Below are 15,972 nucleotides of genomic sequence, written 5' to 3'. Positions count from 1 at the left end.
AGCCCCAGTGTTCAATACCCTGTCCCCACAGTACAAGCCAAGGGCTTCAGTAGAGATGTAAGTTCGGAGATGGCCTATGACTTGCTCGAGGTGAGTCAGGGACTGAAATGGGGTGACAATTCTGCCAACACCAGGGACCCTGGCCCTCCTCTGCCGGGGGGAAGGACCCCAAAGCAGTGACTCTGGAATTGTGTTCAGTATAGAAGGATGGAAGGAGATGGGAGGAAAGAACGGGGTCTGAGTGAGGCTGGCTTTCACAAGGAATAGCAGATGGCTAATTTTTACCCAAAACCACACCTTTACTGGCCCTGTTCTCAGAGTATCGTTCACGCTCCTCTCCAACCCAGGTCTCACCCTTTCCTCACCCTCCTGCCTGCCTACTGGGAAGCTCTCCCTAGGGTGAGTACCCAGAAGTAACGAGTTGTCCTTTCCCACCAGCTGCCTGGAGACCACTTGAGGATGTTTCCATGTCCTGGGTATATCTTAGATCCCCACCAGGACAGTGAGCTTCTCAAAGGCGGGGCCTAGGAGACTGTGCAAAGGTTTGGATTAATGGACAAGGGCCCTGTAAGCCCCGCAGGCCTGGCTTTGAGACCCTCCATGCTAGTTTCTGGCTGTGTGTCCTTGGGTAGGGCATTGACTTCTCTGGGCCTCTGCTTCCTCATGTGTAGACTGGGGATGTCCACATTCGCCTTGTAGGGACGCTGTAGGGATTGGATGTGAGAACGGTGGGAAGGTGCAGTCCGGTGCCTGGCACAGCCCAGTACAATTAGTACCTTTCCATCTCAGTCTAAATCTATAGTGTTGCTCCTGAGAGGGTGGCCCATCGACCAGCAGCCACCTCACCTGGGGGCTTGTTAGAAATGCACAGTTCCACGCCTACCTCAGACCTGCCAAGTCACAATCTGCATTTGAAGAAGACCCCCACTGGGTGACTCATGTGCACAGTAGGGAAGCACTGACCTAAAGGGTAGGTCACAAATGGTCCGAAGTCGTGATTTCACACAGCTCGAACTAATACATCAACCTCCAACCACCTGATGATAATCCAGGCAGAGCAAACTATGTTATCCCCATTTTAGACTAGAAAACTGAGTCCTGGAAAGATCACATGACTTCCCTAATAAGCATGATCAGGAGGAGGTGGCCTAGCTAAATTTGAACCAGGGTCATGGGTTTCAGCACTCTACCTCCGGGAGCGGCCGTCCCAGGCCAGTCCATTGCTGGCCTCGGAGGAGCAAAGTCCAAGACCTCAGTGTCCTCGTGGTAGAAGGGGGTCCTCAACACAATCTGACTGCGGGGAGTATGTGCAGCTTTGCGTGCGTGGTACCCCGGGGTTGTCCTCACACAGAACTGGGTGTTACATTGGCAGCTCACTTCTCCGGAGCCCCCTGCCCTTGAAGAGCTTACAGGCCGAGGCAGGCAGGTGGAAGATAGACAGAAAGACTGAGACAACTGAACAAACACCCTCAGGCAGTGCTTAAGTAAGTCAATAAGCAAACAGAGGGCAGCCCAAGGGGACTGACTAACCGTCTCAATAGTAATCACCACAGCAGTGGGCATAAGGCTGCTTGAGTGAAGATGCCACTGGGTCGCATCCCTAGGGAAGCCATGGAGTTTCATTGATGGTCCCAAGTGGGAGCACAAGACTCAGGGAAGCTGGGATGCCCTCTTTCCCATTCCCTCTCCCTTCCTCCTTTTCCTCTATCAGTCTTTCTTGGAAGCAAACAGTGCTGCCAGAGTTCATGACCAGCCTCCATCTCATCCCAGCTGTGTGACCCTAGGTGAGTGCCTGTCCCCTGGGCCATAGATGAGGATAATTCTGGAACCTACCATATTTGGTGATGAGGTTAATCTAGCAACTGAATGTAGGTCCTTAGCACAAAGAGAGCGCTTGGTAAGTGGGATCTGTGGTTACGGCTTCCCTCACTTGGACGAGGCCATCCCCACAATTTGCCCCAAAGGGAATGACCGCACCTCTATTACAGATGAGAAAAACTGAGGCTCAGAGAAGGAAAGTGACTTCCCTAAGTCACCCACTGGTTGGAGTAAAGTCAGATTGAATTTAAGACCCAGGATTCCTGAAGGGGAGGGGAAAACAAGAAAGTTAGGAAGTCCCACCCATCCAGAGTGAGATCTTTTCTCCTATGGAGTCTGGCGGGGGGTGTGGGGGAGTGCGGATATGGGCAAGCAAGTCTGTGTAGTGTGGGAACCTGGGGGAGCACCAGTAAGTGTGCTTCTGTGTGTCCATGAATGCACAAAGGCCTGGGAGGAAGGGAGGACAAAAACATCCCCGGGGCAGCCAGGGATGGACCACACAGGGGACACCCAGGGCCAGCCCTGGGCCAGTGGGCCCCAGACTGCAGGTGCCTGGGGGCTTCCCCTCCCTGAAGACCACCACAGTGTGGAGAATGCCACTCGGCCGCCACCCGTCATCTCCCTGTCTGCCCTCCCACCTCCCCCAGCTCCTTCCTGTTTTGATGGAAGGAAAAAATTTCAGCTTTTTCCTTCTTTATTTTTCCAGACGGTGACTCGCTCGGGAAAGGAATTCCCCCCTCCCCAAACTATCATCATACCTATATATCGATGCCATGGATCCAGGCCCATCCTGTTGTGCTGGGAGAGTCACAGTTATTTTTGGGTGCGTTACGGGGGTGGTACCCCAGGGGAGGGCACAAGGGGGTGCTCAGCTGCCTTCTCCCAGTCCACATCCCCCCTCCCAGGTTCCTCCCCACCCCCAACCCATCCTCCCTGCCCTGAGTTCTGGGAGGAGGGAAGGAAGCCTGCTAAGCCAGGGTATAAATAACTCAGGTGGTTACTCAGCTCCTGAGAACATGATAACATGAGTCATGATGTGAAATCTAGAGGAGCAGTGAACAGCCTTGGGCCTCCGCCCCGGGCCCGGCAGCGGGGCGACAGGGCTTGGAGATCTGGGACCTGGGGACCTGCGGAGGGCAGGGCCCAGGAAGACAGGTGAAGCTGCTGCCCCACGCATGGCCTCAGACAAGCCTCTTCCTAGCTCAGACCCTCAGGTTACTCACCTGTACCAGGCTGGGGGGAAGGTGAGGGAAGGGGGCTGGCTTCATTCCCAAGGCCCTTCCTGAGCTGGGAAGAGGAAGGTGGGCAGGGGCCATCTCTGAGCGTCCTTGGTTCTCTCGCTGTGGCCGTCACAGGTCTGTGGGAAGAGAAGGTCTGTTGGTGCTTCTGGTCCCCTCCCCCCATTTTCAAGGCAGGTGTGGCCCACGGAGTTCCCTGGGCCTCCGTGGGACTTGCAGGCTGGGAGTTGGTGGTGGGCTTGCTCAGGAGCTCGAGGTTCCTGAACATGGCCTGCTGAGCCTTCCCCCCACCCCAGGGCAGCCCTGAATTGAGGACAATCTCCCCACCCTTCTTTGGCTGCCTGGCCGAAGTGTGAGCGTGAGGCATGGGTGCAGAAACAGCAGACCCTCAAGAATCATTGACCTGGCCCGTGTGGTCAGCCCAGGCAGCTAAGCTGGGCTGCTGGGCCAGTCCCAGGCTCTGGAAGGCCAGGGTCAGAAGGCAGCCCCAGCCTCTGTCTGCTCACCCAAGGAAATCCTCAGCTTAAGGCTCATCTCCAGAGCCGGGCAGGCCTGGACCCTGGGTTGCCATGGCAACAGGTTCTGGAGCCTGCGCAGGCAGAGCCACCCTCTCCTGTCACCCTGAGGCTGCCTGGCCTGGTGGGGTGAGGGCCCACAGCACTTGTTCTGGTGGGAGGGCCGTGGGCCAGGGGCACAGCTGTCTGCTGCAGACCCAGGCTGGGAATCAAGACAAGCATCCAAGTAGCTCCCTGGGTCTGAGTCTCAGGCCCCTGGCCTATAAAATGGCAGAGTAAAGAGGAGGACTATGGTTGTCTTGGCTGCTGTGAGGGTCGCACAGCTGAGTGGTTGTTATCAAGGCCACCTAGAGACCCCTCCTCATTCTGAGGCATCCTCGTTTCCACCTTCTGCCTAATCCCAAGGACAGAGCCCCCAGAGCCTGCACCCCCTGGCTCTGCCCTGATGACCCTTGGCCTAGGTTCTCGCCTGGCAGGGAGGAGCCACCCCTCCTACCACCCCCACCCCCTGCATGCCCAGACAGCTTGGCATGGCTCAGACCCAGCCATTCAATGGACATTCTGCCCTCTGGCCCCTCGCAACAATGGGGACTCCAGGAATATTGTTCAGCCTGAGCTGAATCAAACGCTCTAAATTTAGCCCATCTGATGCGTCTTCCACTTCCTGCCCCTGCTGCCCTCCTTTCAAGGCAATGAGGTCACCCCGGTATCACAGCCCCAGCAGCCAGACCTAGGGGGTTTCCAGGTCCAGGGCTGCTCTTCTGCTTTTGGGGAACTAGCTACGAGGGGACCAGGGGTCATGGGTCTTCCCTCCCTCCCTGCCCTGCTGGCCCCTTGGCTGCTGGGCCCAGAGCTGAGTCCCCAAGAACTTTACCACCAACGGGGGGTGGGGGGAGGGAGTGGGTGGCATGGAGGGAAGCAGGGAGCAGTGAGCATCTTTGTACAGGAGGGGAAACACACTGAAGAACCAGGGGCTTGGGCAAGTTGGAAGAAATACCAAGTCTCATAGTCATCCATTCAAAAAAGACACTAAGGGCCTGCTGCATTCTGGGCCCAGCGCTGGGCAAAGAGCCTGACCCTGCCCCCCCTCCAGGGGACAGTGCAGAGGAAGAAAGACAATCAGCAAGTAAACAATAAGTGACCAAGATCATTTTAGTCATGACAAATGTTATGTAGGAAACAGATCATAGAGAGGCGATCGTGAAGCCTGTGTGGGGTGGAGGGCCCTGGTTTCGAGAAGGGGTCAGAGAAGGCCTCTCTGAGAGACGACATTTGAGCTGAGTCTTGGATGACCAGAAAGAACTATTCGAAGATCTGGGTGGGGCTGAGCTCTCCAGGCCAGAGGAGGGTCAAGGACAGCCGCCCAGGAGAGAAGAAAATTATCTGGCTTGGGGCATTCTGGAGGCTGGGACACCACTCTTAGGAGGGCGAGTGGTCAGGAGGCAGCATTCTGTGAGAGGTGGTCCACCAGGGTGATGAGCAGGGGAACCAGTGCCTGACTCACAGATTTAAAAGGGTCTGTTGGCTGTTATCAGTGGGACCTCAGGGCGACCAGGGAGGAGGCCAAAGCCATAACACCTTGGGATAATAAAAACCGTTTGCTAGAGGGAACCTTCACAACTGACCTGCTTCAGTCCTCTCCTGAGGCCCAGAGAGGGCAGGTGTCTTGCCCAAGGTCACACAGTGAGTTGGAGCTCTGCCTGGAAAACCTCTTACAGTAGGTAGTAAGAGGAACTTTGCCACCTGAAAAGGACGTGTCTTTTCACGAACACCATGCCTGAGACACTGCCCTCAGCCTCGTCCCCCCTTTTGTAGGCTGCACTGTCACCCCTCCCAGGTTCCTGTTGGGGTGGGGGTGAGCAAGCCAGAGACGCACAGTTCCTGGGGGTTGGGTCGGGGATCTGCCCTGTCTCTGGCCTGGCTTCTCCCACATCCTGTGGACAGGTGTTCTGACTCTGGCCCTTCCCACAATCCTCCCCGACACAACCCTCACCCCCACACTCCTGCCCTGTGCATCTCCCAGAAGCCCCCACTCTCCTGTTCTGCCAAGAATCCGTGGTTGGCAGAGAGTTGCGGGGGGCCTCTGGAATGTCGCTTTCCGGTGCCAGCACCAGTGTGCCAACCTCGGCAGAGGCCTCGGGGGTGGATGGGGGATCACCGGATCTTGTCTGGAATGGGAAGGCTGGCAGCCATGAGCCACAGGGGAGGGCTGGTCTGCCTGCCTCATCTCAGGTGGGGAACACCCCACACTGGAGCTGCCCTGAACTGCTGGCCTGCTCTCTCTACTTACCATCCCTCCAGGAGTGGGGGAGCTGGTTCCGTAGCAACAGTGCCCCTCCATCACACTCCTCCCTCCAGCTGCCCACACCCACAGTACCTCTAGGTTTACACTTGAACCCTGTTGGGGGTGAGGGGAGGTAGTGCTCTATGTGGACATTCCTATTAACCCTTCAGACGCTGGGTGTGAGGAGAAGAGCTTTGGGCTGATCTGGGTTCAAATCCCTTCCTCACAGTGACTGTCTCTCTGGGCCTCTGTTTCTGCATGTACAAAATGCAGAAAATCCCCCTGTGCAAGGGCTTGGTGTGAGATTTTCGTAAGGTAATAGCCCCTCACACACCAGGCCCTGGCTGGTTCTCTCCCTCCTCTCCCTACTGCCCCTTGGTTTCCACATCCCTGACAACTCAGGGAAAGTAGAAAGCTTCTTCCCTCAGCTGGCCCCTGTGGACAGCCTGGGACAGGAGCAGCGAGAGGTGGAGCACTGGAGTGGTGAAGTTAGGATCCTGACATAGGAGTCAGACAAACCTGGGTTTGAGCCTTGGCTCCTCCACCTACCAGCTGTGTAGCCTTGGGCAAGTTACTAAACCTCTCTGAACCTGGATTCCTCATTTGTTTAATGGTAATAATAACAGCACCTTCCCCACTAGGGTTGTTGCGACATAGCTATTATTCGTAGTATAATCAGCTGGTAGGGGAAAGCGGGTATAGGGGGAGCTTGTGTCCCCCCAGTGGCCCCAGGTTGTTGGAAGTTTCTGGTGAGAGTGGGGGCAGTCTTGAGTGGCTAGAGTGAGGAGAAGGCAGCCGACACCCAGACGCCCTCCACCTGTGCCTCTCATGGCAGGAGAAGCTGAGGTGCCAGTGGTTCTCTGGGGACCCCCCATGCTCCCAGCCATGCTGGTGGTGGAGCTGGGTGAGGCCTCCTTTTCCAGCCAGATGCCCTTCAGGCCTGGGGCAGGGCAGGGCCACCCCCTCCTCCCCTCTGCGAGCAGGGCCCAGGCCAAGATGCCTTTATTTTTAAACCTGAGAACAATGCCTGGCCCGCACTGGGCTCCCAAAGAGGACAGAGAGAGCAAGGACGGGCTGAGAGCCATGCTTCCTGGGCCAGCACTCCTCACCCCCAGACAGGTGCCTAGGGGACTCTGTCCTCCCACTGACAGGGACACAGAGTCTGCTGTCCCTCAGGGGATCCGAATTCTAGAGTCCTCCCTAGTCCCTGCCCCTCCCTCACCCCTGGGACAAGCCACCCCCATCAGAGAGGCATGGTTGAGACATACCTGCTATGCTCAGGCCCCTGCAGGGGCCAGTCCCAAGAGTGGCTTCAGGATCCAGGACACCTGGCCCCTCAGACTCTCCCTCCACCCCTACAGTCCCCCAAGACCAGGCTGGACATTGTGCCTCCTCTGGGAGGCTCCCCATCCTGCCCAACACCCATGATGCACTATTGCCTACTCACACCTTTCTGCTCACAGCTCTCCAGAAAAGTTCCGAGTTGGTGCAGCAGGAGGATAGTGCACTTGGCAGTGACTCAACACTTCCCAAGGGCAGGGTAAGATGGATAAACCAGGAGTCAGGGACGTGGGTCTAGTGCTGGTTCTGCAGTCAACCTCTGCGTGACCTTGACCAAGATCCATACTGTCCTTTCTCCCTCAATTTCCTCTTCTGTAAAACTGGGATAATTGACCCACCTTGCTGACGTCTCAGGGTGGGAGAGTGCTTTGTAAACTCTGAGGTGCCTGTGCACCTGTGGGCACAGGGTCTCCAGATGGGCAGGAGACACTGGAAATGGGTGTCCCCAACACCTGGTGGTGTTTATGGAAAGCCAAAGGCACCAGACCCCAGAGCCTGGCTTCAGATCCTGGCTCTCCACTGTCAGGCTCAGACTTTGGGCACCACCCTCAGCACCTCCATTTCCTCATCTATAAAATGGGATCATGAGTACCTGCTTCGCGTAAGGCTGTTGGGACAATTGAAATGAAATGGGTAAAGCACACAGTAAGCATTAGCTCTTACCATGTGTGCAGTGGAGCCAAGATGTGTGTGTATGCGTGCGTGTGCACCAGCCTGTGTGTGTTTGTGCACACAGGTTGTGCTCCCAGCGTGTGGAAACCATTGGGTGTATGTAAAATAGAATGAGCACCCTAATTGGGGTGTGGATTTGCACATGGACCGGAGTCCAACGTCAGTGTGTGTGCACTGTTGTCCAAGAAGAACGTGTGTGCCCAGGACGTACTCACAAAGACCTGAAACAACTTGTGTCCCCTCCCCCCACCAATGAGGTAGGAGCACAGTGTATCCATATGTCTCCTCCCACTGTCATCTCCTCCTGCGAGGACAGGAAGCATCAGGGCCCCCTTCCCAGAGCCTGACCCCACCCCAGGTCGCTGGGGAAGGACCTCAAAGGGAAATCTGTGGGAGGGCACAATGGAGAGAAGACAGGTCGCCAAAAGCCTCGAAATGAGCTTGGTCTCTTCTGTCTCCTAGGTTGCTTTGATTTTCCATGTAGCGTCACTGCCTGTTACGTTCCCTGTAGTAATTTTGTAGTAATTTTGTCTCCTCCGCCCTCCATGAGGATGGGGATTTTCTCCATTTTGTATGCTGCTGTGTCTAGAACAGACAGTGCCAGGCACACAGTAGGTACTCAACAAGCACTTGGATGGCTGAGGAGCGTGGAAAGGTTTTGTTGTTGTTGTCAGCTTTATCACGGAGTCATGTACACACAATAAAAGTCACCAGTTGTCAAACCTCAATGTGTACAGTCATGTAACCTTTACCTGAACCAGGATCTAGAACATTTTTTTCACCCTAAAAGTTCCTTCTTGCCCCTCCACCCTTGCCTCTGGCGGCCACTGGCCTGTCTTCTAGTCCTGTAATGTTGCCTTTTCTAGAATTCCATGCCTGTATCTGAGGAGATTGCTCAGGCAGCCGCATGGGCCCTGAAGAGGAAGGCCAGGGAAGATGGAGGGTCCCCGCACGATGGAGATGACCGTGACAGGCCTGGCCCAGGAAAGGTGAAGGGGGGCCACCCTGAGAATTGGGTTTCAGAGAGATCCTCCAGGCCCAGGTGAGCAGCTGGTCCTTGAGGACGTGGCCAGGTTTCTTGCAGGAGCAGCTGGCTAGCGGTTGAGATGGCCCTCATGCCTTGGTTGGGAGAGATGTGCTCACAGGCACGTGAGTACATGGGTGTGCATGCACAGACTCACCTGTACACATGCATGTGCACAGGTACACGCACACACACACACACACACACAAGAAGGAAGGCAGCCTAGGCCCAGGCAGGTGACACGGAGTTAGCAGACCCCTCATGGCACAGCCACTCAACACCTGTTTCCACCTTCGCTGTGGAGGAGAGCCGCTCTAGGCCACGCATACGGAGGCACACAGTTGGGGGCAGGTGGGGAGCAGAAGGTCAAGTTCACTGAGCCCGTCCCTGTGAGAGGTAGGCTCATGGGATATCCCAACCTTAGGATGTAGCTGGTATCGGCTCCCTCTTACAAATGAGGAAATGGAAGCGTGAGGAGGTTGGTCACACAGTGACAGCACTTAAATTTGGCTTTTACAATCTGTGACAGGTTGCATTTCCCAGCAAGGACCACAGCAATAGCTTTCAATGCGTACATTCTTACAGCACAACGCAGGTGCTGCTCCCACGGAGACACAACGCCTCCTGCGTTCCCTCTCCTCGAATCTGGGTAGACTTGAACTTGCAAAAGCCGTGCCCTGGCTTCTGAGCTAGGTCGCAAAGTGCAATGTAGCTTCTGCGTGGTTCTCCTGGGACACTCACCACTGGAGCTCTGCATGGCCATGTTGTGAGGAAGCCCAACCAGCCCACACGGGGAGATTGGAGAGACCCGAGGGAGAGGCCCCCAGGGTGCAGGAAGCAGAAGCCCAGCCAGCACCCACAGCTCCCACCCTGCTGGTCCAGGTCCAGCCACTGACTGTGACAGCCTGAGAGACTCCAAACCAGACCATCCCCAGCCCATCCCAAATGCCTGACCTACAGAAACTATGAAAAATAATAAAATGATTCTTATTGTTTGAAGCTACTAAGTTTTGGGTTGGTTTGTTAGACAGCAATAGTAAATTGGAACCCAATCCAGTGCAAATCCTATTGGGCCGATGTTAAAAAAAAAAAAATCTGGACTCCAACTGCTTCTCGCATTTCCATCCACCTCCCTAATCTGGGTCACTGCACCTCTTGCCTGGACAATTGCAGCAGCCTTCTGACTGGTCTCCCTCCTCTGGCCTCGACCCTGCCGTCTGTGCACCACACAGCAGCCAGAGTGAGGCACCTCTGCTCAAAGCCCTCCCGTGGCTCCCATCTCCCTCGAGTCCTGACGGCGACCCACACGGTTGGCCCCCACAACCTGTCTGACCTCAGCTCCCCCTACTGTCCCCTCACTCACGCTTCTCCAGTGTTTCTCTAAACTCATCAAGCACATCCCTTCCTCAGAGCCATTGACCATGCTGCTCCTTCTGCCTAGGATGTCTGCCTGGCTCACTCACCCCCTTCAGCTCTCAGCTCCCATGTCACCTACTCAGTGAGGTCTCCCCGACCACCCTGCCCCCCACAAACTCCCCATTCTCCCCGTGCTTTGTTTTACTCCATTGAATTTCCCATCCCAATAATGAGGACAAATTGTATCTCAATTTTTGTCTGCCTTCCTTTTTTATCAGATCATGAGCTCCCTACCAGCAGCAACTTTGTTTTTACTGCCTTATCCTCGGTGCTGAGCCCAGGACCTGGCCTATGTAGAGCTTCTGATGTCCATTGAATGATGAATAATGAATGAATGAATGATTCAAGAACGCTTCCACTCAACCGAAACCCCCGATGGGCGAGAGGGTGAGAGAAAGTTCACTGAGCCTCTCAAAATGGGCTGCATTTCTGCCCATTCAGGGTCCATCCTCAGGCTCCAAATGAGGAAACTGAGGCCCGGGGCAGGTAAATCATTGGTCAAAAGCTAAAACGTCATTCGCATATTCAACACTTGTAAAAGCACCCAAAACTTCCAGCATCTTTGAAGCCAGACTTCTTGAATTTAAATACCTGGGTAGACCCTTGAAAACCAAGAAGGCAAGTTATTTAACCTCTCTGTGTCCTCCCCTCTAACAGGGGGGATAATCCCCCCTCAGAGGCAGGGGCGGATTTGCCCTGTGGCTAAGGAACTTGAAGGCCCAGCACCCCTTGCCTGCATAGGCTTTTCCAAGGCACCATTCCTATTGAATATTCCTGACCATGTATATTTTTCTTAAAGATCCTGAGACTGACTCAGCTTTAGGCCCCACCATTCCAGAATCGGCCCCTACCCATAGCATTTTCAGAATGAAATGAGTGATTGCCCATAGCACAGCACACAGCAAGTGCTCACGCTATGTTGTGGAGGAACCACTGTGTGCCAGGCACTGGGCTGGGAGCTGGGGATTCAGTGGTGAACAGCACAGACGAAGCCCCTGTCCTCGTGGAGCTCAGGTCCCGAGAGTGAGCAAATGGACATTAAATGACAGGCAGTGACAAGGGCAATAACGAACAATCTAGTCGTACTGGGGGTAGGGAAGACGGATAGGGAGGGGGCAGTGAAGTTTAGAGGGGGCAGGAGACTTCTCTGAGGAGTGACATTTGAAGAGGTGAGTGATTAAAAGAAGAAAGCTGTACAGGCAGAGGGAACAGCAGGTGCAAAGGCCCTGGGGTGGGAATAAGCTAGACGCATCATAGAACCAGAAACAAGGACAGTAGGGAAGTGAGTGAGGAAGTGAGCAGCAGGAGATGAGATCAGAGCAGCCGGGTGCTGGGTCTACTTCCTTCACCCCTTCCTGCGTCCGAGGGACTAGGACTTGCAGAACTGCAACCCCCATCCTGGCCAGAGCTGGGGTGCCGCTCTTCCACCACCCCTCTTGCCTTGTGACCTCAGCCCCACCCAGCTCCCAGACCCAGCCCCCACTTCCCCTTCCAGCTGTGACCTGGAAAGGCAGCAACCACATCCTTTCCTCAGGGCCATCTCTCCTCCCTCAGACCTCCAGAGTGGAGGGCAGGGGACAAAGCAGCTGACCTTCCGCCTGTGGGTAACTCCCTTCTGACTTCTCATCTGCCTTCCCACCCCTCACCGACCCATTGGCAATTGCAGTGTCAAACCCTGGCAGCCTCCTCTCCTTCCCTTTCGCTGACCCTCCCAGAAATCATGGGGGTTCCGCACATGCAGCAGCCATTCCATAGGCCCAGAACACCCTTTCTTCCCTCCTCCCTCTGACCAAATCTTAGTTATCACCTCCTCCTGGAAGTCCCTGGGTTATGAGCAAAAGATGGGTCTTATTCCTCTCTATACTCCCAGGGCCAGGCATAGAGCTTGGCACCAAGAAGGATTTTAGTGGATGGATGGATGGACGGACGGACGGACGGACGGACGGACGGACGGACGGATGGATGGATGGATGGATGGATGGATGGACAAACGAACAGGGAAGTTATTTCAGTCCTGTCAGCCAATTATTCACTGACTTGTACATAAAGCACTGGATTTGGGGAATGGGCTCTTTGAACATAAATGCGAGTGAGTCTGTCTGTCAGGGTCATCCCTAGCTTCTTGGAAAGCCACTGACCTGGGCTGAGTTTCTCCTCATTTGCCAAAGCAATAGGTGGGAGAGGCTAAATGATCTCAAAGCACCATAATTATAAGTGTGGCCTCAAGCCTGATGGCCTGGGTTCAAATCCTGGCCCTGCCCCCTTACTAGCTGTGTGAACTTGGATGAGTTTCTTAACCTCTCTGAGCCTCCATTTCCCCATCTGTAAGTGCTAGAGAACATCAGGGCCTGTCCCACAGAATGTTCTGAAGACTCACTGTGATGACTCCTGCAGGAAGCCCAGCCTATGGGAAGCACTCAAGAAGCATTAACCATATAGTTAATTAAACCATAATTAGGTCTGAGGTCCTTGATCTGCGTCTACAGGGATGAGACAAGTTTGTACGGACACATCTACTACGTGTCAGAGCGGGAGGTTAGGAGTGTCCCAGGCTGAGTTTCCCTATGGTGCCAAGAGCAGGACCAGCTGTCACCGCCAGGTTGGGAGTGTAAGCTGTGTGTACATGCTGCCTGCCCTGAAACACCTCCACCCTTTTCCCCACTGTTGAACCCTTGGAAAGGTCATAAGTGTCAGAGGGTGTTGAAAGGAACCAAGCGTAATCCCATTGTAGCAGACTGAGCTTCCAGAGACCAGCTGGGAAATGTCCCCCCAACCCCTTACACCTTCTGGGGGAATGCTGGACTAGAAATGAGGCCACAGGCCACACATGGGAGGTCTGGGGACCTCAGCAGGTAAGGGGCTGCCTCTCAGGCTCCTGGCTCCCTGCCCTTAAGGTTCTAGGTGGTATGGCCTCATTTAAACAGAGAATTTAGGAATCTTAGTGATCTCTGTGTACAGAGCCCATGGCATAGGGGAAGCTGAGGTCAGGAAGGCTGTGTGACTCGCCCAAGGTCACACAGCAGTGGAGGAAGAGCTGGGACCCAGGACTCTAACCTCCCCACCCCCCACCCCCTGCCATGTTCCTCCCCCACACAGTGATACATTTCTGGAAATTACCCCAGCTCTACTTTCCACAATGAATCAGGAACATCTGTACCTCCAGGAGCCAAAAATACTCCTGGGGCTCCTGGACAAGGACACTGACATCTTTCCTAGGTGTCTCACAGCAGAACTGGCCTTTCCCGGGAACTGATGATAATGATACCATTTATTTCATTCGGTCAGAACTCCCGAAGGCCTTATGAAGCCACGTCCTGGTCCTGTTCTTGCTATGCCCCTGCGAAATAGGGGTCCAGGCCCCATTTGACAGGTGACGCCACTGACACCCAAAGGGGTAGAGTGCTTTTCCCAGGGTCACACAGACAGCCCTGGTTCTGACAAGCACGTGGCCAACCCCAAGCCCAGAACCTTCCCTGATACCCTGGAGGTGAGTTTGATCTTCCCTCTCAGAGACCGAGGCAGGTCTTAGGCAGCATCTACTCCCCCCTCTGAATTCTAATTCTTTTTTAGTTTTTTCATGGCTATACTATCAAAGTAACAATACATGTTCACTTATGAAAATCTGAAAAATGCAGAAAAGTCAAAATAAGGAAGAAAAATCACCACCCACAGCCCCACCACCCAGAGACAATCATTGTTAAGGTTTGATGTATTTCCTTCCATAGTTTTTTGTTTGGGGACTTTTTTTTTTAACATAGCTGAGATCATGCTGTATATTAAAAGAAAAAAACAAAACGGTGGTATCCTGCCTTTTTGACTTGCCATTATATCATGGGCACTTTTCAAGTTATTTCACTCTCTATAACGCATTTCTTTTCCTCTCCTCTGAGCCTCATTTTTATTGGCTGCCTAGTATTTTGTCGAGTGGAAGTTCCATAGTTTATTTAGCCATTTACTTATTGTTGGACATCTCAGTTATTTCCAGTTTTTTGATGTTATAAATAATATATTTTGGTAGATCTTTGCACGGAAAGCTTTCCTTTTTCCATATTTAGGGATATCTCTTTGGCTGGAATGGAATTACTGGGTCAGTGAGTCATATATGTTTCTGGCAAACTCGGTCAAATTGCTTTCCAAAGAACCTGAGCCACACCCATTCTACAGATGAGCAAGGACAGGCCCCAAGAGGTGCCGTGAACTGTCCACGGCCACTCAGCCAGTCAACAATGCCTGAGGCCCTTCCTCTGTACCTCACCTACCTCCATCATCATGCATCACTCTAGTCATTCATTCATTCATTCATTCATTTATTCAAAGGGTAAGTTGCACCTACTATGTGCCAGGCACAAGTCTAGGCCCTGGAGATACTGCAGAGAACAAAATAGACACACCCCTTGCCTTCAAGGTGTTTCCATCCCAAAAGCTTGGAGGGAAGGAGCAAACAGGAAGAAGGACAGGTGCACTCTCACCTACCTTGCATTTGGCTATATGCGGATCAAGGAGCTCATTTGCATCAAGGTGTTCATTTGCATATTAGCGTCTGTGCGCAGAGGTGAGAAAAGGCAGAGAATGACATATGCCATGAGCAGAGTCCAGCCCAGTTTTCCTTGATCCCAAATTGCTTTTTAAAATTTGGCCTTCTCTTAAAAATGGGGAGATTTTGCAAGAGTCTGGATTTCTGGCATCTCCTGAACACTGCAGACCTGGCCATGCTAGGCTCGATTCCCAAATGGTCCCTTGCTTCTTAGCTGAGGTACCCTCACTGCCCAGACCCCGCCTGTCCAGCTGGACTCTGTGGCCATCCTTCCCACCCATATTCAGTCCACGCGCCTTTCTGGATGTGAGCTGGGCTGGAGGGACTTGGTAACAAGAACAATAATATTAGTAGCACTGCCAAGTGACAAGAAGGTGAAGTCACTCAGGCCAGGTGATGGAGCTGCAAGTGACAGAGGCAGGATTTGCACTGGGCAGTCTGGCTCCTGAGTCCAGGCTCTTAAATGCATCTGACTGACCGTCCACCACAGAAGCCATCAGGTACCAGCACACCCCACAGGTAGACAGACAGCTTTGCTTTGGCCAGAAGAAGTTCAAAGGGGCCCCCAGGACAGCACAGCTCCAAGAAGCAGCACTGAGAAAGCGGGCCTGGGACCTGGAAGTGAACAGTCAGATTGGACGTTTCCTATTTCTTTGAACCTGGGGTTCCTTCTGCTCAGAATGCCCTCTCTCTCTTCCTTTACCTCCTTAAAGCTTACTCTTGCTCAGCTGAGATGCCACTTCCTCCAGGAAGCCCTCCCTCCAGGGAAAGGTTTACAGTTGGCTCCTGAGCCCTGGTCCAGCCCGGAAAGGGCCCGGGGCCTGGCTGGCTGAGAGACTGGAGCACCTGCAACAATCCACCCTTCCCATGGGAGATCCTAACTCCCTGACCCCCACTCCCTGATTCAGCTCTTTGTGGGTTAGGAGAGAAAAGGAGAGTGAACAGTGATCGAAGGACAGTGGGTGTGGTTGGTGGCCTCGAATCCTGGGTGCATATCCCAGTTCCACTGTTCATTCACCACATTCCTTAACCTCTCTGTGCCACGGTTTCCTCATCTCTATAACAGACTGTAATGGTGTTCTTTGCTCCCGATCACTGTGAGACTTACCTGGAATAGGCCTGGCACGGAC

The sequence above is a fragment of the Rhinolophus hipposideros genome (assembly GCF_964194185.1).
Source record: "Rhinolophus hipposideros genome assembly, chromosome: 9".
NCBI classification, from domain to species: Eukaryota; Metazoa; Chordata; class Mammalia; order Chiroptera; family Rhinolophidae; genus Rhinolophus; species Rhinolophus hipposideros.
The sequence above is the reverse complement of the archived record's forward strand: the minus strand, read 5'-3'. Positions refer to the sequence as shown.